At 46.6% G+C, this 25,162-nt stretch overlaps 1 protein-coding gene across 7 annotated transcripts in view; it reads right to left on the minus strand.

Annotated features, from left to right (window-relative positions):
- The window catches only part of NTM (neurotrimin), a 403,323-nt gene that overhangs the window by 121,682 nt on the left and 256,479 nt on the right, over positions 1 to 25,162 (minus strand). The window lies entirely within an intron of this gene.

Genomic DNA, 25,162 nt, shown 5'->3' on the forward strand with positions numbered 1-25,162 from the left:
CCCCCCACCCTCTTCTGGTCTCCACTCTCACCCACACCCACCTCCCACCCCCGCTCCACACCGCGTCACGGCCGTCTTTATATGATGCACTTCTGATCATATTGCGTCTCTGCCTAAACACCTCCAACCGTTCTTACTGCCCACCTGAAAACACCCAAGCCCCTCATCCTAGCAAACCAGGCCCTTCGGAAACAAGCCCGAACCTCTGTTTCCACTGACATTCCTGGTGATTCCACCTCTACTTACCCTGTTGTCATCCCCAACTCATCATGTCCTTCCTGCTCAGCCTGCATTTGGGATCTATATTCTTCCTTCTGTCCTTCCTGGGAAACTCCCAGTCATCCTTTTAGACCCAAATCAAATGCCACTTTGTCGCAGCTTGCCCTACCCCTACTCCCTCTGACCTCCTGCACAACTCAAAGATCCTGCACCCAGATATGTTACACGCACCTGAGGGGGAGTCAATCAGACATGACAGACTTGGCCTCTTTCTCTCTCTATGTCTTAGATTAATCCCCCCAAAGGATGAAGAGGTTCATCCCAACCGTAGATTTGGGGACAGAATCCCCCAACCTTGTTTAGTCTTGCGTTTTGGAGCCAGGGTTTCCTTAGGAAGCTACATTATATCGTGCACTTTCTCATTTATGTTTTACAGGACGGCATCCCACGGAGATGAGCACAGCCAGTGGTGTGCATCTGTCTCATTCTGGGGCTCAGAGCTGGAAGCTCATTGTTGCTGCACATCTAAGCCCAATTCTCCAGTATCACCTTTACCACTAGCGAATGTGATGCTTGACCATGACATGACTACTCATTTGTCTTGTCTGCCAATGGGTTTACAAAGTAAGGGTGTCTTTTATTGGCCCCCCCAAACTCCAGTTCTTGGCCCTTATCCCACTGTGCTGTAGTTATTTGCATAGCATCCCTCAAGCCCTAGACCGTGAGCGTTTTTGATGGCTTGAGCCAGGTCTTACTTACATTTATATCCATAGTAAAAACGCAACACATATTTATAGGATGGAATTACAATGGTTGTTCACGGGAGCCACCTCCCCACCCGGCTACATGTCTGCGACAACCTCAGAACCGGGCCGTTAACACGAGTCATTTCAGTTCTACTCACACTGGTTTTGACACATTAGCTCTTTACAGGTTAAGGGGCCCCTCTGTCGGGTTCTATTAGGCATCTTCAGGTCAGGTTGCCTCCTTGAATCAGCATGCCTCTGAGCCACCCCCGTGTGCTATTCCAGGACCCGTTATCCCCAGGACACAGTGCCATCTGGCCTGCAGGAGACCCCAGGCAAGCTGACCATCGCCCTTATTCCCTGGATGAGACCAAGGTCACGGTGCAACCCTCACAGGAAAATCAGATCGGTTGGAGCTTTCCGTGCTGGTCTTTCCTCTCCTGGAACCACTCATCACTCACTCCTGATTGTGCTGGATTTTTTCCTCCAGAAAGGAGGGTGCCGTGCGGATAGCTGATCTCAGCCTTTGTTCCTTTCCCTCCTTCTCCTGAAAGCTGATTTCCACGCTGCGCCCAACCAGGAATGCTCATTAACAAGCGTGCACTGGACTTTGTTTTCTGAGCCCCAAGCCCTTGCTGCTGGTGTTGGTCCCTTCGCCTCTTTCTCCAACTGTCTAGACCTACTGGAATCATTCAAGGCCTGGCTGAGCTGCCACCCCGTCCACGAGGTCTTCCAGGCGACGTTCAAGGGGATGTGGCCTCTCCTTCCTGGAGACCCCGTAGCCTCCTCCACGGCATTAAAATAAACTGGCTTATGTTACCTTGTCTCATCTTTCTCCTTGGCTATAAATTATCATTGTATAAGATACTGGCCAAGAGCCTTGCTCATCTTTTCATTTTCTGCTGTCTCCAATACGGTCCCTTGCAAAGCAAGCACCAATTAATCATTTTTAGTCTTAAATCCGCGTGGAGCTTCAGGTAGAGAGGCAACTGTGGTGTGATGTCTGTGTGTGCGAGTGCGTGTATGCCCTTGCACACACACATACCTGCATTCTCACGGATATCTGGCAGGACAGACACAATGGACGGTTGATGTGGCCAGGGCTGGGAAGTGACCGCTGGCTCTAAGACCCGGGACTTCTAAGACAGTATATTGTGATTCATGGCTGTATCATTTTAAAAGCTAGACTGAACTATCCAGGAGAGAAAGATACTTGATGAGTTAGTGACTGGACACTTGATTTGCTGACTGTCTGAAGGATCCAAATCTGTAAGCTCTCTAAGTTCTAGAATCATTTACATTTGATGTATTTTATTCGCAGAGTTTTAACTGGGACTTGCACTTCTTGAACCCCACCTCACCCCCAAGCCATACATTTGCCTGGCCCTGATCCTGCCCACCCTTGGCACTCACACAGCCTTGCCTGTTTCCCAGAGGACAGGCTGCCTGCAGAATGACTGCGCTGGCCTTGCAGACATCGCTTTGACTCTGCAGGTAAGTAATTTATTGATCTGTAAAGCACTCTGAGACGCTCTGCAAGGGATTATGTCACGAAAATGCCATGCGATAAAATAAAAAATGATGGACTTTGTGAACACAGGGTGACTTAGGGTTTGTAGCTGGAAGTGTGCTCAAAGTACATTTTAAGTGGAAATCAGGCAGGGTAATGAATTACTCTTGCTTTGGAAGGGCTTACTGGGAGTTCATTTTCCTGGCTTCTTACGTGATAGCTAATCTGCTAATCATACACTAGAGAACAATGGACAGTCCCCAAGTAGAAGAGAAGGTAGTTTGGGCCAAGCTGTTGGCACAGTAAGTATATAAAATGAGACCATCACACCTCATGCTTGGAAGAATCATCTAGAATTGTCTCCCTCCACTAACAATTGGAACGTGTCCAACTCACGAAGTCGCAGTTGGTGAAACGCTTGGCCTTTCAATCCTGCCTCAGGGTGTAGCTTGAAGGTGGCAAACTGCCTCAAGATGACTTTGAAAGGTAAACCATTCATGGCATAGAGCTGAGATGCTTTGACCAGAGGTACAATCCCAATCACCAGAACCAAGCTGGCACAGTGCCTAAGATGCTAGGAGGTTAGAAGTATCATCTTCCAGGTGGCAACTTCTAACATGTTGTCAGTATTTAAAATTAAAGTGAATTGGGGCTTCCCTGGTGGCGCAGTGGTTGAGAATCTGCCTGCCAATGCAGGGGACACGGGTTCGAGCCCTGGTCCGGGAAGATCCCACATGCCGCAGTGCAGCTAAGCCTGTGAGCCACAACTGCTGAGCCTGTGCTCTAGAGCCTGTGCTCCGCAACAAGAGAGGCCGCGATAGTGAGAGGCCCACGCACCGCGATGAAGAGTGGCCCCCGCTCGCCGCAACTGGAGAAAGCCCTCGCACAGAAATGAAGACCCAACACAGCCATAAATAAATAAATAAATACATAAAAAAAAAATTAAAAAAAAAAATTAAAGGGAATTGACAAGGATGCACTGTGGTCTTAGCTAATCCATGTTCATAAGAAAATTCTGACCCACTGAGATAGGGCTACTTACATTTTTATATTGTTTCCATGGATACCGCCTGCATCTTATCTCATCTCATCATGCAGGCGGTTGGAAACACACTAGGATTGCTTTGTTTTCATTCATTCACTCACACATTCATTCATCCATCAATAGTCCCTGAGCACTTCCTTATACCAGTGTGGTACTTAGCCCTAAGGGGCATGACGTCTAAAAGACACAGTGCTTCTCCTCAAGGAGTCCACAGTCTAGAGATGCAAAGACAGGAACAGAAGCAAACCCCTTTCGTGCACTGTGACATAGAAGGACAGATAAGGTTGAGGAAATGCAGAGGAGAGACACACTAGCCAGCCTGGAGATGGGTGTCATGGAAAGCTCCTTGGATATGAGACATCTAAGCTAATCCCCGGAAGACAAGCAAAATGAATCAGTTCTGAGGAGGAAAGGCATTCTGGGCAAAGGAGGTGGTGTTAGAAAAATACTATTAGTAAGACTTTTGGTGGCCAGGCATAGTTATTAATGGAAGGATAGCTACTGGAGGAGACAGGGCCAAAAGTCACTCAAACGTTGAGTGAGCACCTACTATATACACACTGTGGCTTAGGTATGTCCATGACATGCAGCAATGCACACATTTTCTTGGCTCTCCATGAACTTACAATCTGTTTGGGGAAACAGTGCATATAAATGTCCCACCGCATCACAGGATTGTGTGGGACTGGATGCTGGAAGGTTGGTACAGACATTACACTCTGTGAGTTAGTAAGAGTGTGGGTGTCGGCACGGCTTCTCCTGGGCTACAGAGTTTAGTTTGGGTACCAACAAAAGAGAAACGGTCATGTCTGCGGAGCAAGTGAAGCTGCTTCAAGTGGGACAGAAGTGCATGGGCACGGTTGGGAAGGCAGAAATCCAGGATGCGTGTGAGGATACAAAGTCTACTCAGCACCAGAGGTGATGGAGAGCAGTGGTCCAGATCCCGGCTCTACTACGTTCAAGTTGGGCAGCCTTGGCCCAGTCACCTCACCTCTCCGTGCCTCACGTCCTCAGGTCGTGAAGCCACTTGCACGTATCTCACAGGATCCTTCTGAGGATTTAGGGGTAAGTTTATGAAATGCACTTACAGGGGCTCTAAGCAATGCGAAGTATGCAATAAGTGAGTTTTCGTATATTGTGTGCTTGGCAGACACGTATGTCACGTCAACACAGAATGGAAGGTTGATAAATTCTAACCGACTCGAGGAAGAATGGGATACAAGGTCAATGAGGTAAACTAGAGCCAGATTACAGACCAGCCTGAATGGCCAGGTCCTTCCTGGGTTTTAACTCTATCCTATAGGCAATGGCAAGCATTTGAAATTGTTTAAAAAAGGAAATACTATATATAAATATATAATGAATATACAAATATATTAATATACTTTAAGCAAAATAAGCTTGTAACAATGTGTCAGAGGGAATGGGTAGACAGACACTGGATTTCTGAGAGTGATGTTCAAGGCCTGGGTTAAACCGTGGGCTCTGTAAGGGTGGAAAGAAAAGGATGGGTTTGAGAGCAATGCCGAGGACAAGCTGCGGGTGCCTGATGGTGCCTGGATGGGGGATTCAGGAACATGGAGTCAAATGAAGGCCATTTTGTTCAACAGCAGCTGGATGGCTGAGCTGGCAGATCTCTTATGTTATATGAATAACGTCTTTGGGGGGAGAACATTAGTGTGATTCTGTTTTAGACAGGCTGATGAGATGACAAGGGGCCAGCAGGGTGGCAGAACTATCCTGTTAGCAGCTGGGATCACACAACCAAAGGTCTGGGGTGAGTCTGAGACCTGCTAAGAGTCCATGATTCCTTAAGAAAGGCCATCAGCTTATTTCCACATTGATGGATGTGATGTCTCTGTGGACTTTTTTTGAGGTCTGAATCTAGAAAGATCAAGAAGTGGTTAGATTATGTTTGGAAAGAAAGGCAGAGACCCCCTGAGCCATGCTTTTTGGATAGAGTTCCACATTGAATATATTATGTTAAGGTTTAATCCGGCTCTTATTGAATTTTAATTCAAATGTGTAAATAATTAAATAACATAATTATTAAAACAGTATTCTAGGGAACTTCCTCACTCTTCGTGTAGCCTCCACTGCCCAGGTGTTAAATTCTAATAATTATGTCATTAATAAATAGCAATTTGCTGTTTTTAGCGCACAGTAGATATCCTATTAAATCCAAATTGAGATGTTTTATTAAGCCCTTCACGGTCCCGTGGGGCCGAGGATGCAGAGAAGTGGCTTGGACCAGGCTCCTCCGCAGGACACACGCAGATCTATGCATCCCAGGTGCTGCCTCTGGTGCTGGCGGCATGTCCCCCGTTCCCCCTGCCCCCCACCCACCTCCACTCTGCAATGAAGATCTGAGATGCCCATGGGGGCTCGGGACAGTTTCCACAGCAAGGGCTGCGCCACAGCTAAGGCCTTGGCACCTTTGTCTTTACAGAATTAAAGGAGCTGTCTGGAATACCCTCGACTTTCCTGGTGTCCAGACCCCAGAGAGACACCCAGGCCTGGGTCCATAACCTGGTGCATGCATGTCCACTCCACTGGCCTCCTTTCCTCCTGAAACACCTCAGGCCAGTCCTTGGTTCTTCATAGTTCCCTTCCTCCCTGATCTTCACTTGGCCGGGTCTGTCTTGTTCTTGAAAGCTCAGCTCCTCCATGAAGCCTTCCTCGACCGTCTCTCCTGAAGTAGAACTCCCCACACCAGACTGCTGCATATGGTCTGCTCTCCCAAGTAAAACGTTAGCCCAGCTGGTTGTCTTGTTCACTGAAGTGTTCTGCGCACACCACGATGTCTGAACACAGTTTGTGCTCAACACGTAGTTTTTGAATGAATGAATGAAAGTGTTTTGACAAGGCTGTATGGAAATGCAAGTACGTCGAAATGACTGTATTTCCTCAACATCTTTGAATAGCCCTCGAACTCTCAGCATGTATAATAATGTCAATGGTTACTATTTATTAAATACCTGCTGTATAACCGCTGTTTTACATATATTGCCCTCACTTTATCTTACCCCTGCGTTAACCCCACAAGTAGGTATTATTTCTAAGCGGACCAACTGTCCTGGTTTACCAGGAACTAGAGGAGTCTCCTAGAATACAGAACTTTCCGTGCTAAAACCAGAAAAGTTCCAAGCCAGTGGAGATGCACTGGTCACCCTAATTGTTTCCTTTCCCACATGTGACAGATGAAGATACATCTGTTCACAGAGGTCAAGGAAATATTCAAGGACATGCAACTGAAAATTGCAGAGTTCCAGAGTGTTTTCTTGTAAAGAGGGGATAGATGGGTTAGAAAAACAACAAATGCATGTTGAAATTTGGATGCATACATAAAAATAAACAGAAACCAACTATATACGTATATGAGCTGAGACTGTGAATTTCTGGTGTGCATTAGAAATTTTACAGGAAGTTTGACTCCATTATTTAATTTAATCTCACAAGAATCCTATGAGGTGGTACTATTATTATTCCAATTTACAGATGAAGAAACTAAGGCTTTGTGAGCTCTTAGTGATGTGCTTCTGCTACCCAGATAACAAGTGTTGAAGGCGGGACCAGAATGCAGATTATATCTGATCCCAAATGTATCCTCTCCATAGAGAGTTCGTGCAGTGGAGTGCACACGCCCAGCCTGGGGTTCTCTGGGTCTGAGGTCTTGCTGATTCACCCTCCCACGTGGGGCACCCTGCTTTTGCACCTCCATGTGACCATCCATCTGCCCACAGGGCATCTAGGAAAGGGAGCGCTCTCTGTCATTCCTACAAGGCATTGTTCTCTATCAGGAGAGTGGGCGGGAGGTTTCATCAGTATATTTTGGACCATCCAGCATTTGCAGGACTATCTCGTCTTGCTCCCTCTTTCATCACTGGCACTTCCTAATCATCCTCCTCCCGTTCATCGTCCTCCCACTGTGCACTGGACCAGGGAGCCGCAGCTTCCGGGGAGCTTTCACTGGAGGCAGGGCTGTAGCTGCTGCTTCCTGTAACCAGGGGTCCTAGCTGTCCCCGTAACATGACAGAGGAATGATCAATCAAACCCACTGCTGAGTCCACTGAGAAGTGTTTCTTTGGCTTATTTTGACTGAAAAGACTAGTCAGTCTGTCTTTTCTTCTTTCCCTTTTCCCTTCTTCCTTCTTTCCAATACAAATATTTGTATAACAGGACACCAGTATTGTGGGATCTGTGGGATCTCTTGAGAGAAAGAATTCTAAGCGTTGCATCAGAAGACCAGGTATATGAAGCCCAGACCCGACTATTACTAGCTGTAGAAACTCATGTAAATCATTTAACTCTCTGATTATTTTAGTTATATCAATGCCTATCTTGCCTTTTTAAAACGCATGTTCTGTGGATCAGATAAAACTGTGAGAAATCACGTTTTAAACATAAAGTACTATTCAAATGCAATTTACTAGTGTTACTAAAAATGTGTACTTCTAGAGGCCAGGATGAGGCTAAATTTGGACGTTAGGTACAGTGCGGGGCCGGGAGGCTGCTCTGGTTTAGAGGCTGAGATGGGCTTGCTTGCCCCCGCAGGTGGGTGCTGACCACTTCTTCAGATGCGCTAGTGGTTCTGAGATAAACAGCATCTTGAAGTGAGGGCATGGAGGCAGTGGGGGACGGAGGTCTGCTATAGGACCCTCCCCCTCGCCAGAACTGGGCTTGCTGCCTCCGCTTTCCAGAAGGGAAAGTTTAGAGTCTAGAGATTCAGAAGCCCAAATGAGAGCCTGAACATGCAGAGAGCTCCTTGATGACACAGCCTCGGGCGGCTTGTTAGTTCTTTTACCAGAATCATTTTGTCATTTCTTACATCTCATTCTTTCTTTCTCTCCATACTAAAACCATTCATGTTTGCGGGGGGAAATCAGGAAGCCCGGGGAGAAAAGCTAGTGGTTTATTCGGGATTAGTCATAAACCACTGGTTCTGAAGTTCGGAATTTGTTCCTTTCAGGATCAGCTGAAATGTGGGAATTTTTATGAGCTCTGCTCCCTGACCCAGTTTCATCATTCCTGATAGAGACGTTGGAGAGGAAAGTAAACACCACGCAGGCCCCACTCCACACTTCCCTGCTTTTGGGCATATTCGAGTAAACTGAATTTCACGGCAACCTACTTGTCACCGTCGGTGCTCCGTTATATTTGGTGACATCCAAGAAATTGCCGGGAATGCTCTCTTCATCAATTGTTTAATGGGGGGATGTAAGGTAATTATTGCTAATCACGATATGCAGACAGGGCGAGCTACTGTGCAGCTCTAGTGTGATGGCGCCTGCTTTGGGTTGAAGGTACATGGCGGCTTCATCTTCCACACCCCCGATCGGGGCCAGCTCTTTAGGGACCAGTTCAGGAAGGGAGGAGAGGCGGGACGGGGAGGGAAGGACCATGGACACTGTGTACGCCGAGCACTTTGCCGGGGGCTTAACATTTGCTGCTTCCTTTTAAATCCTTTTGGTAGCGCATAGGCATTCCCCCCATTGTATAGTAAAGACCCTGAAACTCAGAGAGGTAATGCAGTGAACCCAAGGTCCTCATACAGGAAGTCAGGCAGACTGCAGATACTTGAATAAGGTGTCCCTACAAAAATCAACCAAAATGTACACAAACAGGTCCTCAAAGATGAAAATGATAGTACAAAAAAAAATGGAATCAATTAAGAACCTGATTCAGCTACCTGACTTCATGAGGAAAACTGAAAAAAAATTAAAAAGAGGAACCCAGAACAATATTACTTTTTTATTATTCCTCATGGAAGAGAATTAATATTTGTCATACACCTAATAAGTACCAGATACCGCCCATTTATTTTCCTATTTAATCCAGAACACTGAGGCTGTAACCAGCTCCTAACCCGCTCAAAGCCAGTGAGTTAGGAAGTGGCAGATCTCAGACCTAAGCTCTGCCTACAGGGTTTTGGAATCAGATGAAATATGTCCTATAACCGAAAGCACTTAGTGAACTGCTTACCACGCGGCAAGGAATGCTATTATGATCGAGATAACGCAGAGTCCAATCGATTCCAGGTAAAGAGCATTACTGCTTGCTGTAAAAGCCAACCCAGAAGGGCTGACCAGGTTTTCTGGACCGTACACCTAGGACAAGGTTTCTTCACACGGTCTCAGAGGTAGTGGCTGGCAAGATGCTTCTGGTCCCTCCTGACTCTAATTTCCCTTCCCCAGGAGGTGTCTATTCCTGCTGGTCGCAGCAGCCAGAGCGTCGCCACATCCTTGGAGGCCCTGCCTTAAAGCCTTTTCAAGTGGATTCATTTTCTGCCTTGGCATCCAGCATCTTCCAGTGGCTCTCACTTTCCAAAGCAGGCATGCAGCTGATGCCCATGAAACTCGAGAGGCCAGTTAAGGACAGCTACCCAAGTGTGACTGCCGCTCGTATCGTACCCCAGACCCCATCCTCCAGACACGCTTTTTCCACAAGCTGTCGAAGATCTGCAGAGAAAGGAGACCCAGCCCCCATCTGGCTCAAGACACACTGCCGGGCCCCCCAGGCAGCCTGGGCCTTAACTAGAGGGACCCTTTACAAACTTCAGTTTTAAGTCCTCCATTCCTCTGCTGCCACTGCATTTTTTATGTATTTTATTTATTTATTTAATAAATTTGGACTTTTAAATTTATTTATTTATTTATTTTTATTTATTTTTGGCTGCGTTGGGTCTTCGTTTCTGTGCGAGGGCTTTCTCCAGTTGTGGCGAGCGGGGGCCACTCTTCATCGTGGTGCGCGGGCCCCTCACCGTCGCGGCCTCTCTTGTTGCGGAGCACAGGCTCCAGACGCGCAGGCTCAGTAATTGTGGCTCACAGGCCCAGTTGCTCCGCGGCATGTGGGATCCTCCCGGACCAGGGCTCGAACCCGTGTCCCCAGCATTGGCAGGCGGATTCCCAACCACTGCGCCACCAGGGAAGCCCCCTGCCACTGCAGTTTTAACAGGGGTCGTTTTTCTCCCGATTCAGGAAGGTGTAACTCTGCCCCTTGGATGTCCTTCCCTCTGCTCAGAAACCCACCGTGTGGAGAGAAGGACGGTCTCTCCACAGTAGCGCTGTCACCAGACCCCAGGATGAACTTCACACTTCGCCATCCTGAGAGTAAACAATATGCAAATGTGCCTGTACATGTCACCATGATCTCCCAGACTCCTGGAAATGATTTTCTTTGTTCAGACTCTCCTCGTGCCCTTAAGAGCCGCCCAGGAGAGCAGGTTCCAATCGTTCCCTTCTCCCGGGCTGCCCCATCCAGGTCAGATGGAGGCAAGGGGTCAAAGGGGCAGGGCAAGGATGGAGCCCCCGCCTCCTGGGGGCCCTGTGCTCAGCTCTGCAGAAGCCGGCGTCTCCAGGCTGCCAATCTGCTGGCTGCCAATGGTGCCAAGATCACGTCCATTCTCAGCTGCCTTGAAGGATCATCAGCACTTCAATTCCTAATTGCCTAGAAGCACTGGTAGTTATACACTCAAGCACCGGCTATAAAAGCGTGCGCAGCGGGGGCCGCGCCGACTGCAGCGGGAAGGTGGCCGCAGTGTCCTCCCCCCCCAACCCCGCCGTGACCGCCGTGTGGTCCAAATTCTTCCACAGGCTTTTCTCTTTCCCTCAAGCACCCTCAAGGTTAAGTTCAGAGGAAGGTGGACAGCCCGAAGGGGAGTTTCTGCCTCTCTCCGTCCGAGTAGCAATGGTGCCAACGCTGAAATGGAGCTGTGAGTTAGACCCACTCTCCCCGTGACCATCATCTTTGGCAATAATTAAGGCTCGTGGAAGGAACATCTCATTATCTGGCCTTGAATCCAGAGGCCCAGGAAGTGGCCCCACTGCTGTGCAAAATAACTTGTCAGTTGGTCTTAAGTGGAGTTTTTGTTCCGAGGCCTTATTGCCACTAAATCCCTCATAAAGGTTACGGTCTGCGAACGGATCAAGGTGAAGCCTCTTCCCCTCTAGAACGAGGGGTGGAGATGCAGGCTGGTCTGTTTGAATCTACAAGTCCTTAGCTCTGTGAATCCTCCTGTGAAATGCCAGGGATCCGGGGCCAGGGAGGGAGCGCAGTTGGAAAGAGAATAAAGTTCCAACAAGACTTCTTGTTAATACAAAGCTTGTCAAACACATCACCTAGAAACACCGAATGTCTTTATTAGATTCTTTTATCTCCCCCTGAGACTGGGGGATGCCACTGGTTGCTTCTCGGTGGGGATGTCATCATCCAGAAACTAATTAAAGGCTACTCGGGAAACTGGGTCTCTCACACTCCGGAGGACAAAATGCATTAGCTACCTAAGTTAAAAAAATATCACAAGCGAACTTTATATCAAAAAGGGCAAGCTGGGAATTTGACAATAACTCTCTTTCTCCCTCATCAGCCCACAGCAGGCAGAAGTGGGCCCATCAGCATGTCAGTGAGTCTTGACAGGAGGCCGCCGGCTCCTTGGCACCCCTCAGGAGGGGAGCTCTCCTCTCCTGGCACGGGGGGGAGGAGGGCACCTGACCACTTTCTGCGGGACATACAGTAGCATGGCCTCCTTGCCAGCATCCTCCCTCACCCATAAGAGCTCCAAGAGACGTGTGTCTCTGAATAACACTCATCTGTGCACATGAAACGGCATCACCTTCTCCTGCTTCCCCAGGTTATCCTGGGGACTCAATGCGGTCATACACATAAGAGCCTAGAATAATACTGGGTATACAGTGTGTGCTCAGTAAAGGATAGCAATGTGGCCTCCTGTTACCTTTATTGAATTGTTCAATAGACAAGGTCACTTACTATGTCCCAGAGAGAGTTCTAGATTCCTCACCTCCTTCTCCTAATTGACCCATCCTAGTTAATGACACCATCATCTACCTAAGTGTCCCGGACAAAGACATAGGAATCATCCCTCATTTCTCCCTTTCCTTCAATTTCTACATCCACTTATTAAGTCCTGTTGGCTTTATTTCAAAAATAACCCTCATGCTGCCTTGATACATTCTCTTCCCTCCTTTTTTCTACATTCCATTTTCTGCATCACAGGTGGACTAATTAAAAACCACAACAACATAAATCTAATCATATCACCCCCTATTTAGAAACCTCTCATGGCAGCTGACTGCCCTTAGAATGACACTCAAAGTTCACACTGTCTCGAAGACTCTGCATAGCTGGCCCCTGACAAACTCTGACCTTAGTGTGACTGCTTTGCCCAGAATTCACTCAGGTCCAGTCCCCGGACCTGCTGTCTGCCCCTGGAAGGTGCCCAGCTGGTCGTTCCTCCAGGCCTTGCAGTTTCTGTTCCCTGCCTGAAGTGCTCTGTCCCCAGATCTTCACGTGAATACTTGTTTGTCACTCAGTTCTCATTTCAGTTGTCACCTACTCTGCGTCCTTCTTGACCACAATATCTCAAAGAGCTCCCTGCCCCATCCCAGTATCTGCTTTAGTTATTTTACGGCTCCTATCCATTCTCTGAAGTTCTCATTTATTCGTTTAGTGTTGTTGTTTATCTCTTCTCATTAGAACCTAAACTCCATACTTCCCCTCTGTATCCCTGTCACCTAGGACAGTGCCCAGCACACAGTAGGGACTCAGTACATCCATGTTGAATACATGAACTTTCCTGGTCAGAATCAATTTCTCTTATCTTCAACCTCTCACAGTCCTTTGTTCAAAACACTCCCATACAGAACCCTCCTGCACTGTTGGTGGGAATGTAAACTGGTGCAGCCACTATGGAAAACAGTGGAGGTGCCTTAAAAAACTAAAATTAGAGTTACCATGTGATCCAGCGATACCACTCCTGGGCATATATCCAGACAAAACCATAATTCAAAAAGATACATGCACCCCCTATGTTCATAGCAGCACTAATAGCCAAGACATGAAAACAACCTAAATGTCCATCAATAGATGAATGGATAAAGAAGATGTCGTACATATACACAATGGAATGGAATGGAAGGGAACATTACTCAGCCATAAAAAAGAATGAAATAATGCCATTTTCAGCAATATGGATGGACCTAGAGATTATCATACTAAGTGAAGTAAGTCAGACAGTGAAAGACAAATACCATATGATATCACTTATATGTGGATTCTAAAATATGACACAAATTAACTTATCTACGAAACAGAAACAGACCCACAGACATAGAGAACAGACTTGTGGTTGCCAAGGGGGCAGGTGGGGGAGGGAAGGATTGGGAGTTTGGGATTAGCAGATGCAAACTGTCATATAGAGAATGGATAAACAACAAAGTCTTACTGTATAGCACAGGGAACTATATTCAATATCCTGCAATAAACCACATGGAAAAGAATATGAAAAAGAATGTATATATGTGTATAACTGAATAACTTTGCTTTACAGCAGAAATTAACATAACATTGTAAATCAACTATACTTGAGTAAAATAAATTTAAAAAAACCAAAAAACACTCCCATACAGCAGATTATATTCTGCCTTGGTAACTGTTGGTATATGGACATTGCATCCTCGCTGGAATATGTGACCCATAAGGAAAGCTCTTTCATATTTTTATTTTTCTATGCTTCACCTTTGCATGTCCCAATGTGGATCAGGGTTCCTTGCAGACAGGAGGGACACAACAAATGACTGTTTACTCGTACGTTTGAACTGAATTGTACTTATTAATCTTTCCTGTGGCTCCCTGGTAGTAGAAGACATAATTCTGGTAAAAGTTTCTATGGACAAACTGTTACGGCCACATGCACCCCCAAAGCCACACACGTGTCCTGCGTGTGCACACACACCTCTCTGTTGTGAACCAGAGGGCGGGACGGCCGTATCTCCTATTTTGAAATTTGCTGCTTGTTATGAAGCCAGAGAAAGTGTTGATGTGCTTCTGAGATGGCCAGGCTCCGTGTCTTCTGAGGCACCAGGACATCAAAGAAAACAATGGCCTATGGGCTGCTCTTCTTTCATGGAGAAGGGTGTGTAGAGCTGCAGAGAAAAGCTAAACAAAAAACCTGTCACTGGCAAGACAATAAAAATAACTGCTACTGAAGATAAATCAGTAACTTTAATACTCCTCCCCTGTGCTGGGCATTTTTTTTAAATTAATTTATTTATTTTTGGCTGCATTGGGTCTTCGTTGCTGCGTGCGGGCTTTCTCTAGTTGTGGCGAGCCGGGGCTACTCTTCGTTGTGGTGCGTGGGCTTCTCATTGCAGTGGCTTCTCTTGTTGTGGAGCACGGGCTCTAGGCACAGGGGCTTCAGTAGTTGCAGCACGCGGGCTCAGTACTTGTGGCTCGCGGGCTCTAGAGCACAGGCTCAGTAGTTGTGGCGCACAGGCTTAGTTGCTCCGCGGCATGTGGGATCTTCCCGGACCAGGGCTCGAACCCGTGTCCCCTACATTGGCAGGAGGATTCTTAACCACTGTGCCACCGGCGAAGTCCTGAGCTGGGAATCTTAAAGGAATGCAGGAACGGTGTCTCCCAGCTGAAGTATCGGTTAAAAAGTTGGCCTTTAAATTACATTTGGGCTATTTCTTTTCTGGCTGGCTGTATTTTTTGTGATCTATCTAGAGGCTTAGAAAGACATACAGAAAAATAAATCTCGGTTCCATTAAGCACACGCTCTGGACTTGCATATTTGTTCTTACCTTTGGCCCCTCTTTCCTTCTATCTGCTCCCGTCCCCCTCAACCTTCCCCCACCATCAAACACCGGCTCAGGGAAATGTTTACGATTGCTCCAGATACTCAGACGAATCTACGTCCCTGTAATGACTGTTCATCATAGGCAGACTTCTTTTCTTTTTTTTATGAAGCTCTAGCTCTCATACCCCCATGAATCCTAGACTCCAGATATAAACTCATATATGCTTATTTCTCTAGTCAAAAGGGGGGCAAGGAAATCAGTCCCCACGTACACTGTCAGTCCAGGAACGAGGGTCAGCAGCGACAGCCAAGGGTGCAATGCCAGGGGTACAGATGAGATCAGCACCAGTTAATGCACTGGCCTCCATCTGGAATCAGGCACAGGCCCCAGCTGAGATGGATCAATATTTAATAATGGTTAGATACAGTTATGTGTACACGAAGGGGTCTCCTTTCCACCCTTATGGGGAACTGTTGGAACGACACTGCACATCAGCACCTCATAACGTCTGGTGCTAGCTCCTCTGGCAATTCCTATTTTTATCAGCAGTACCATCCGCTTCTAAAATGCATAACAAAGATAATAAGCTAACTCCCCAGAAGAGATCTGTCTAGACCGAAGTGGGTAGGGACTGGCGTGTATTCATAAAGGCCGGCGATGGAATTTTCCTTACTGGAGATGTGGGCTGGAAGGGTGCTCTGTGGTCCAGAAGGAGAGGAAACAACTTTGTTTCTGAGGGTACTTATCTGTGCAGAATTGGAAAGCAGGCCTCCCGGTTCTAGGGACATCATAGAGACGAGAGAGAAAGACTGCAGGCTGCTGCCCTCCCGGCTCCTCCAGCCTCTGTCTGTGTAACCTAGAGCCCGTCACCTTTGTCCCACTTCACCTTTCTCATCTGCAATAGGGCAGGTTTCAGCTAGCCGCTTTCCCAAACGTGGCACTATTGACCTTTGGGGCTGGGTGCTTCTGTGTTGTTTGGGGCTGCCCTGTCCACTGTAGGACGTTGAGCAGCATGCCTGGTCTTCACCCACTACATGCCAGTAGCACCTCTTTCTCCACCTGAGAGTCTGGACAACCATGACTGTCTCCAGACATTGCCAAATGTCCCCTGCAGGGTAAAATCACCGTCATACACCCCACGCCCACCCCTGGAGTCACCAGGCTAGCCAATCCCTAGGATGTCTCCTAACTTTCTCGGGCTCTATGTCTGTCTTTCCCTCCTTGAACATTTCCATGTAGAGATGTTAGAGGCACAGACCGCAATTGTTTGTAAGCTCCTCCCACATACACCCTTCTCTGGTTGCCCAGCTGGGGTTCGCTTTCGAAGCCCAGACGTCCCCTGTGCGCCGTGAACCTCACTTCCCAGCCTTCCGGGGCTCAGCGGTGCCGTCTGAGTTGCCACATTCCTTGGCACCCCGCACCAGATGCTCCTCAGTTCCTGCTGCAGAGGCAGATACCGTGGCCACAAGCACCTTCTTGTTCCCACAGCTTCCCTCCAGGGCCAGAGGTGCCCAGACTGACCCTCTCCTTCGCACTTTACCTACATCTGCTGGGCTCCCTCTCAGGCCCCCTCTGCAGGTTGCCAGCAATACAGGGGAGAAGCTGCTGAATGGCTCATTACCCAGGGCAGATTCGTCAGAGGCGCCTCCGCCTGAGCACTGTAATGAATCCTTCAACTGGCTACGAATGAATGCATTAATCTGGGGTGATTAGAGTCTTTTATCAGGCTGCCTGAAATATACTGCCTTTCCGAAGCTTACTGAGCAGGCATTTCACCCTAAAGGGATATGTAGGAGGGGAGACTATATTGGCACTAACTAAAACAGAACAGCTAAGAAAAATACGAAGTGGGGGACGCAGAGCAGCAGCTACGGGTACGCTGAACACACTTGCAGACTTTTCATCGGGTTTTTTTCAGGGCACCCGAGCCTAAAAAAATCACACCATCTGAGCAACTTCCTTCCCAGTGAGGATGAAGGAAAGAGAAGCAAGGCTCTGAGAAGGTCCCCGGAGGAGCACATTTTCCTGTGGGACTGTCTAGTGAGGGTAGAGAGGCCAGAGGCCCGCCGGCTCCGTTCCCATCATGCACACGGTGGAGGCTGTCAGACGGATGGATACTGGCAGTGGCCTTCGGGGATGCACGGTGCTCCCCTGCACATGGGGCCAAGCAGCCGTGTCCACATACCAGCCACCAGCACGCCCTCTCTGCGAGGATGACATACGTGCGGTCAGTGGCCAGTCACCCGAGCTCTCAGACCCTCCTGCGTGAGGTCACAGGGACCCCCAGCCAGGGCGCCTGAGGCAGTGGTGCTGGAGCCGGGGCAGAAGCGCGGGACTCCCGGCCCCAGTCCCCAGTGCACTCGGAGCCAGAGGGTTGATGTCTCGGGGCTCACTGTCTTTATTTATAAACTAGAAATGATCACAACTGCCTTGCCTTATAGGGTTTTTGTTAAGAACCAAATTAGGCAATTTATGTGAAAACGTTTTCACATCATTAAAGAAAACACTATGAGGCATGGCTGTGATGCTCTGACCCAAAGGCCGGACCACTTAGGGCGGGGTGGGGGAGGGGAAGCGGTCTGTCCCACGCACTGGCCACGTGGGTGAGGAGCAGAGTCTCCACCCGCTGCTGTCATTGTGTGGGTTCCTCAGGGAGCCGTGACACCAAAGCCAAACCGAAAACGGGAGGCCACCTAAACAGCCTGAGACTTGATGGGGTTTCCATGGAGAGGTCTGGGCTGTTAGACATGCCAAACTAACGTATTGGTGGGTCTGCTGGCCACTGACGGATTCCTGCAACTTTGGCTCCTCTGTTCTCCAATTTGCTCGATCCCGCCCACCCTCACTATGGTGTGTGCTCATCACGGGCAGGATGTGATGAGCTCCTGCCAGGAGGTCCCCGTGAGGAGAGAGCTGTGGGGACAGCCCTGTGGTCCAGTGTGGTCACCAAGGCTCCTGCAGGTGTCTCTTTCTTTCTGTCTCGTCCATTTGGAATCCAGTGGGTTTCCCAAAGTCCTGGGATTGACTGACTTCTATCGTCCTCTTAACCACCTAAGGCACAACCATTTAGATTTGACTTCCTTCTTCGCCTAATCTCTATTTCTGGGTAGAAAAGAGATTCATGGGCAAGTGCGGCCATTATTTGTGATTAGGATGAATCAAGTCCAGTGCAGCTGTCTGCTTGTAAGTGCTATGACCCGTTATTTGCCTGAGCACAAAGCAGGGTCAGCATTAGAAAATCCAAGCCCCAAAATAACGTGAAAGTGATTGACGCTCCTGAACCCGGCAGCCCCTTCCTACCCTCTCCTGGGCCCTCTCCCAGCTTTCAGAGAAGCCGTGCTCTTGGAGAACTAACTTCCAACCCTCCTCCATGCCACAGATCTGGAGCCTCCTTTGGTGATTGGGACCACAGACTCCAATCAGATATTCTTCTTTTAATAACTGACATTTTAAAACTATATATAGCAAAATTAACAATGCCTGGTCATTCATTTTGGAGTAGATTACCACAGCCCGCTTACGTAGTTACTGGGGAGGGAAGAAGATAACTATGTGTGGAATAACCGAATCATGAGCAATGGGATAATTGGGAGGTGGCAAGTGCTAATTTTGGGTATCATTTTTCATTAGACCAGCACTGGGAAAAATCTTTACATGCATTTTAAACGCAGGGCTAATTTCAGAGAGGTGCTCTGATGGAAGAAAACCTGCTTTCTTGAGAGAGAAAAGTGAGAAGTGTACATTAAAGGGAACAGCAAAAAGTTCAACATCTCCTGCAAAATGTGTGTGCATGCATGTGTGTCAGTAGATAGGCGTGTCTGCATGTACACAGACATGTATGCACCTCTGTGTATATATCCGTATTCATGCACACGTGCTGGGAAGGAGTGAGCAGAGAGCAACAGAGAGGGAACGTGATGTTTAAGCATGTAACGTCTTCCGACATCCAGCACGTAAGAGATTTTTGTTTTGTTTTCCATTTTTGTCAAGAAGTTCTTCTATTTCTATAGCACTGAACACAGACACAAGACTTTTTTTAGAGGAACTGGGAGAATAACAGATCAGATACCATCATAAGACTGTCACAATGTATAAACAATCTCAGCCAAAGAATCTGCTGTGCTGAGGCAGACTTCAGTAAAAATCCAAATCAACAGAAATTAAAACAACGCAGAAGATGAGCAGGAAACAGAAGGCCAGGCATACAGTTTCATAGGAATGTCGCCCTCCTAAAACTGCAACACGTGACCCGATGATGTGATGATGTATAGCGTAGCTTCACAGTGACACAGTACATTAATAACACTGTGTTAACCTGCCTGAAGACCCAATACCTATAATTGAATTTTTTTTTAGCCAGAAAACTATGTGTAGCTAATGTTTCATTGGAATCATGTGGTAGAATTACAAATAACCTAAATTCAAAAAATGCAGCATTGAAATTTTAGGGTGTTCATCTTTCCCTGGGCCTTTCTTTCAGGTACTAAGAGTCGAGGGATGGAACAAGCTTCAGGTGGGATCAATGGCTACACCAGCTTTACTGCCAGGTGGGAGGATCTGGAGTGCAGCAGACCTGCAGGAAAAGGGACTTCCTGTTTCCTCTGACCTGAACTGAAAAGGAGCAGCTCTTCACCTGGAGCCATCTGGTCTACCTAGCCAGTAGTTGGTGGACAGTCTTAGAGGGAGCAGAGCTCCACCTTCCTGTTACTGCAGTGCCTTCTACACCTGGGCAAAGGAGGGTCCAAAGAGAATGAAGGGAGAGGAGTCTGCTTTGGAATTGCTCAAGGAACTAGGGGTCAACTCAGTATCACCCTTTCTTCTCCAAGACAGTAAAGTGGGCAGAGAAGGGACAAATTCTTTTCTCCAGCCTTAGCAAGGAGGCAGACGTTCTGGTGGAATTTCCCCCTTTTGGTGGGTGGACATAGGATATGATGCAGGAAGAACTATGGCTACCCCTACAGCCAGTCCTTTCCAGAGAGGCTCTCTTTCCTATTTTAGTTCAACTGCATGCATAGGCGATGCTGAGATCAAATGATTTTCCACGGTAATAACATAGGTAACGTTCACCAAGCAGCTCACAGGCAAGGGTGCAGGTGTTGCAGGAGGATAGTCAGGTGTGGGCATCAGATTCTAGAGCAGTGATGTCTGTCGTTCAGCAATGGAGAACTTGAGGCTGTTTGCTTTGACTACAGGGAAATCAGTGCAGTCCTTTAGATCAGTGAAATGAAGGCGCTCTGCCTTTGCTGGTGCACCTTTGCTTATTAGATAATGATTCATAATTTCCAAGTACTCACTAAAATCCTTCATTCTTGAATCAGAGCATGGTAACTGGGATTGGAAGCATTTTACAGCAGGATTTTCCCAACTCTGGTCTCCAGAATATAATATTCCAACGGAATTCTTTCTGGGTAGTGTGGTATATTCAACAAATAAAAAGTTCAAGCATTTGTATAAAATTATTCTTTTTCAATAATTAAATATTGTACGAATTATTTTCTGAATTCAGCTGTTTTTTTTTTCTGTCTACCAATTAGATAATTTAGTTTCACCCAATAGTACTTACTGTTTTCAAATACAATAAAGAGAGTGGCAGTTAGCCTAATTAGGGTGTGTGACTATTTCTTGGAGAAGGGATGCAAAGTTTCTACAGTTTCTTAGATCCAGAGAAAACATACTTGTCCTGCTTCTCCCAAGGAACATAGAGCTTTTTCATGCGGCACCTGTGTTTAATAAATGTAGTGATATCAGTTTTAGAAAATGATACTAGGAAATGCACAGTCCATGGGTTCTTCCCCTTAATGGTGGTTGCAAATTTGGCTCCAGAGTCCCGTAAGGACGATGTCCACTAATCTACTGAAGAAGTAGACTAGAGTCTCTACTGAAACGAAAATTCCTTCAGAAAAAAGAAGACTGTGTCCTCCCGGTATTACGTTAAAGTATCTAGCAAGGTGCCTGGTGCCAAGCACCAAGTGGAAATGATTAAGGCAGAGCTGCAGGAGTCAAGGCCCTCAAGTGCTCTGCCTGTTTGCTTCACTGCCAAGTGTAGCCAGAGGGACACAGTGCGCTCGTCGGGAACAAGTTGCTACACCTCTCCCTGGACTCCTCTGGATCTTCACAGAGTCCTTACAAATATGTGCATTAATGCACGGGTTGAATAGCCATTCCCTGAGCACCTACTATGTGCCAGTCCCACATAACAGAGGTAGAAATGAAAAAGACAGGAGCATTCAGGGCAAGGGCATGCCAGCAGGTGTGGAGGTTGACAATATATGGAACAAACACTGTACAGCGTCACCATGTGATGTGCATGGACCAAGTGTGATGGGCACACAGGGAGGAGGTCAAGGGTCGGGATACAAAGAAAGCTGCCATGTGTTTGGGTCTTCCAAGGCTGCAAAGGAGAGGAGAGTGTTATAGGAAGAAGAAAAAGCATGTGTGTGAAAACTAGGAGAAGTAAAATCTCCGAGATGCTGAGGAATGAGTTGGTCCATGTCCCTCTGTTGTAACCTGAGTGGTGACAAGTGGCAGAAGACAGTGGTAGAAAGATAATTTGGGGTCCCGTTTTGCAGGAGTTTATATACCTTACTAAAGAGTTTGGTTTTTATCTCACAGGGAATGGCAGCCACCAAAGGATTCCAAGCAGGAGAGTAACAACATCAAATCTTTGTTTTGGAAAGATAATGCTGACAGCAATACAGACTGTGTATTGGAAGGCACTGGTTAGAGGAAGTTACTATTATTACCACCACCATTATTATCATCTTCACCACCTCACCACCACTGCTCCTCACTTTTAACCTTACTTTACCTGCAGGGAATGACTATTGTCTGTGAGCATCCACAGTGCTTTAACCATACTGCCTCAACCAATCACTGCAGCAACCCTATGTGACAGGTATTATTATTAAGCTTATTCTACATACAACATAGAGCAAGCTGAGGGAAAATGCTTAAGGTCACCCAGCTAGTGAGTGACGGAAGTATGATTTGTACACACGGAGTCCACAGCCTTTACACCCTTCACCTCATCATCGCTTGAAAGTATTAAAAGTCCTCGAGAAATGGCATAGGTTGATCTAAGACGGAAAAAAGTAGAGTGGAAAGGAGTTAAGGAATATTTGGTCAGTTAAATTGTAAGACTTAGTGACTTAAATAAACAACTCCAACAAAACAGATGCGTACCATAAAGAGAAAGAAATACTTGGGAATTCCCTGGTTGTCCAGTGGTTAGGACTCCACGCTTCCACTGCAGGGGGCATGGGTTTGATCCTTGGTCAGGGAACTAAGATCCCACATGCCATGTTGTGTGGCCAATAAATAAATCAATCCATAATAGTGAGACATATTTAAAAGAAATGCTTGCAGATGATTCTGAGCTTGGTTGACTGAATGTATGTTGGTGTCATTTGTTGAGATGAAACACACCAGTTGGGTAGACTCATCTCATGGAATATGCAGTGGGCACTTCTCATTCTTTCAAGATATTACCTGGACTCTGAACCCTCTTCCTATATATCAGAAACCCTAGATAGTGTGAGTCTAGTCTGAAATCTGGTCAGGCCAAAAAGTTGTGCTTTTACACTCCAGTAGCTGGAGAATGGACATATCACCTGGTCTCTGTGTGCTGGGTGCTCTTGCCAAGGACCTTGCCTCTATAGCAAGGGATGAAAACAGGCAGGAACACTTTGGAATTCATTCTTGTTGGGATGTCTGGCGCTCAGAGGTGTCAGAAGGACCACAAAGGTGCCAAGAACGGTTCCTATGTTAGCTGTTGTGGCCACAATGCCCTGGAGAGACTCTTCCTGTGTTGTGAATTGTTTTCTGTGTGTTAACCTCTTTCCCATTTTTGAATCAGCCCTCTGTGAATTTCATGAGTTCTACAATATAGCTGCAATCAATTCCTTTTTTGTTAAGTCAACCCGAGTCAATTTCTGTCGCTTGAGATCAAGAACCCAGTTAGGTACAGAAGATAATAAGGGCAGTTTGAAATATGTTGAGTTCAAGTTGTCTGCAGGATATACATGTTAAGATGTTCATTAGACAACCTGTAATCATGTGGGAATTCAGAGGCAGAGCACACCCTGAGGCCTGTCCACATCAGGACCTCCAGCTAAGGCCATGGCTGAATAGCACCACCTGGGAAAAACATGAAAGGAAGAGACTCAAAGTTGAAACCCACAGGAATGCCAGCACTTTTGATTTATGAGAAGGATTTAGGTTATTAAACAAAGGGGACTGAGATGGAGTGGGTCAGAGCTGGGTGAATGTCAGGAGAGAGCTGTTTTATGAAAAATTAGAAAAAAATATCAAGAAAGAGAGTGGTAGCAACGACATCAATTTCAGCAGAAAGAGTACTGAAAAGATGTCCTGGGAGTTGACACGAAGAAATGACTGGTGTCCTTAGAAGAACAGCTGACCCTCTAGTAACTTATCCTGAGCTCCTCAAGTAAAACAGGTAATATTAATTATAGTGCTGGATGCTGGACCATGTCCACACGGTGATGGACCAGCTTTATCACTTCTTCCCTCTCCATTCTTCTTCTCCCTCTCCCTCTTCTTCTTCTCCTCCCTCTTCCTCTCCCTCTTTACTGCTTCTCTTTCTCCGTCTCCTTCTTTTTTCTGAAACTCTTTCCAGGAAGGGGCCCATGTTTGCCTGGGACTGGTAGCAGCAGAAAACACTGGAAAGGCAACCTGACAACAGGAAGCTTCACCAGATTTAATTTTTCATCCTCTAAGGATAAGTGGGGTGGAGGTGGCGATCTGAACTCTTCACTTTGGTGACTATAAAGGCATCAAACTTATAAGAGATTAGTAACTCAGGTCCTTGTGTTTGTGTCCAGCTGCCCAGGACACAACTTACAGAAAATTTTGAGAGGGTTTGTTTTGTTCTGTTTTTTTTTTTCTCCTCTGGGCTTGGAAACCTAGAGCTTGCAGTTCTGGAATCAAGGGCAGACCAAAACTACTTGTTTAGGGGAAGCTATTCAGTTATATAAAATTTCTATTATTTGTCCTTTTCCTTTAAAGATTTAAAGACATTTTCCCCTTTTTTCTTGTTCCTTTGAAGTTGTCTGCTTCACTTCTTGGCTAATCTCTGCTTTTAATAATAATCCATCACTGTTTAGTAGCTTCTTTAAAAGTCATTTTTGACTTAACATGACTGTCAACTTCTCTCTGCCTCCCAAATGCCTTTGCTAATCATCTCCAGCATCTCTCTATTGGATAATTTCATCCTCTTTAAGGATGCTCTTATTCTCTTTCATCATCACAGATTGTGAAATAATTTATTAGACTGTGAATACACGATACAAAGCGAATGTGAAGTCCCATACTGAATGAATCACCTTTCTCTCCAGACCCAATCAGTCTCTCTTTTATATTCCAAAAGCTCTTAAACGGGTGTTCATGGACCTTTAAAAAGGTTTAAGGAAGAGTACCAGATTTTCCAATAACTTTTTGAAAGTGTATGTGAAGTAACATTGCTATTATTATCGCTTCCGATTTCAAGTGAAAAAATTGAGACTCAGAGAGGTTAAGACAGATGTCACAGTCAAACAGCCAGATTTTAAAGCAGCCAGTCAGCTCTCAGTGCTAAACAACTATGTTATACTACCCCGCAATCGAGGCATCTTCCCATTCTTCTTCAGTTTCCTTACTCTCCATGCCAGTCACCAAGTCCTATGAATCTTCACTGGTGAAAAAAGCATTTGACTCTATAGCTTATCCATCATCATGGCTAATTACCTTAATTCAGGCCATTCTCACTGCTCCCCTGAAATTACTAGAGTAGGGTATGCCAGTTTTGTACCCTCTCCAGACCATCTTCCAAAATGACTTCAGGTTATGTTTTCAGAAACACAAATCTCCTTGGCATATAATATTTTAAAGTAGTCCCTTTTCATTCGGGTTAGCAGTGTGTAAAATCTTTAGCTGAGTGTAGAAACTGAGGATCTTTAGGACTGGCACACTTACACCTCTGCAAGCTTATGCTTTACTGTAAGGTGCCCATTCTCTTTCTCTCTCTCTCTCCCCCCCTCCTACACACACA

Source organism: Eschrichtius robustus, chromosome 11 (assembly GCF_028021215.1).
Source record: "Eschrichtius robustus isolate mEscRob2 chromosome 11, mEscRob2.pri, whole genome shotgun sequence".
In the NCBI taxonomy this organism is placed as follows: domain Eukaryota; kingdom Metazoa; phylum Chordata; class Mammalia; order Artiodactyla; family Eschrichtiidae; genus Eschrichtius; species Eschrichtius robustus.